The 1899-nt window shown below is 40.9% G+C and overlaps 1 pseudogene; it reads right to left on the reverse strand.

Moving 5' to 3' along the window:
- Positions 1-1142: 1142 nt before the first annotated feature.
- Positions 1143-1236, reverse strand: LOC132032241 (small nucleolar RNA R71; annotated as a pseudogene).
- Positions 1237-1899: the final 663 nt, after the last annotated feature.

Below are 1899 nucleotides of genomic sequence, written 5' to 3' on the forward strand. Positions count from 1 at the left end.
GTGACTAGGATAGGAATATACTTAGTTACCGCAATCAATTACATACCGTGCTCTTGCTGCGTTCTTGATAAGTCAACACCATAGGAATATAGGAGGCGAATTATCTTGAATCGGCGAGTAGTGGTTTGGAAGAACACTATGAGATTAATAATCCGGTTAATTAGCTATTGTGAACAAAGTTGCTAAGGTAGGATGCTTGAATGACTCAATAGGATTGGTGAATCAACCACGACCCTGGAATATTTCTAAAATCTTGATAAAAGCAACTCTCAAAGACCTTCGTAGCTCAATTCTAGTTTACGTTGTTAGTTATTTAGTTTTCAGCACTAAGTTACAAAACAAACAAAGCTTTTATCCATTACTTGCATAATTAGTAGCAATAGTTTATTTTCGTGAAAGTATTGGTCATAAGTCTCTGTGAGTTTGACATCCGATTTTATATTATCACTATATTACTTGTACGACCACGTAACTTGCGTGTGCATTTGGACGCGACAAGTTTTTGGCGCCGTTACCAAGCACTTAAAAATCAATTATTTTTACCAGAATAAATTGTATTGCTTTATTTATCCAAGTATTAACGTCTTGATCTTAGCTGCTACTTGATTGCATGTACTTTAATCGAATGTGAAGGACTGCAAGTCAAAACAATCTTGAGAAATTCGATCCTGAGCCTGAACGTACCTTCAACCGGTGTAGGAGAGACTTGAATTTGTTGCAGAATCCGCATGCTCTAGCTGAATTACCTGTGGCCATGGCTAATAATCCACCAGCGAAAGTGCGAGAGGTTGCAGTGCCTCGTGTGGCAGATGTAACTTCAAGCATAGTCAAGCCCACCATCGAAGGGCACTTTGAGCTAAAGCATGCTATGATTCAGCTACTTCACTCTAGTGGGCAATTCACAGGAATGTCACATGAGGATCCTCAGCGTCACATCAATACTTTTCTGCAGATTGGTGATACTTTTGCTACTGGAAGGGTCACTAAAGAATATGTGTGGCTGACACTATTCCCCTTCTCTCTGTTGGGGAATGCAAGTAGCTTGTTATTAGCAGAGCCTGCCAATTCTATCACTACGTGGGATGATTTGGCGACGAAATTCTTGACAAGGTTCTTTCCACCAGCAAAGACAGCTCGCCTCTGAAGGGAGATCATGTCATTCAGGTAGAAAAATGGAGAAAATTCGTATCAAGCATGGGAGAGGTTCAAGGGTCTTCTCAGAGATTGTCCTCACCACCATCAGACGAATGAAGTTACGCACACACATTTATTGAGAGTCTGGATGCCCAACATAAGTCATCGCTAGACACTGCTGCAAGAGGGTAGGCTCTTGTCTGAGCTATGAAGAATTTTTCATATTATTGAACAGGTTTACTCAGAGCACTCCACACTGGTAAGATGACACAACTAGCAGTTCAGCTAAGAAGGCACCGGTGTTTTTGAAGTGGATAATTTTACAACACTATCAACATAGATTGATGCCATGCGCGTTGAAATTAAGAAGTTAACTACTGCGCAAGCTCAACCACAGGTGCATGCGAACTAACAACAAGCCAACATTTTTTGTGAAGTTTGTGGAGAAGGTCACACCAGCGATGTATGCCCTGTAAATCCTGCATCCATATACTTCGTGGGTAATGCAGGCAAGGGGCAAGGAAATAAAAATCAATACGGGAACTCTTACAACCCGAATTGGAGGAATCACCTGAATTTCAAGTGGAGTGACAATCAAGGAAATCAGAAACAGAACTATCAGCCAACAACTGTTCCTCAATCCCCCGTAAACAGTATGGAAGAGATGATGAGTGATATGCAAAAGATGATGACAGACCAGCAAAAGTTGATAGTAGATAATCAGAAAAGCAATTTGGCGGTATGGAATTTAGAAAGGTAGATGGG

The sequence above is a fragment of the Lycium ferocissimum genome, chromosome 9, assembly GCF_029784015.1.
Source record: "Lycium ferocissimum isolate CSIRO_LF1 chromosome 9, AGI_CSIRO_Lferr_CH_V1, whole genome shotgun sequence".
NCBI classification, from domain to species: Eukaryota; Viridiplantae; Streptophyta; class Magnoliopsida; order Solanales; family Solanaceae; genus Lycium; species Lycium ferocissimum.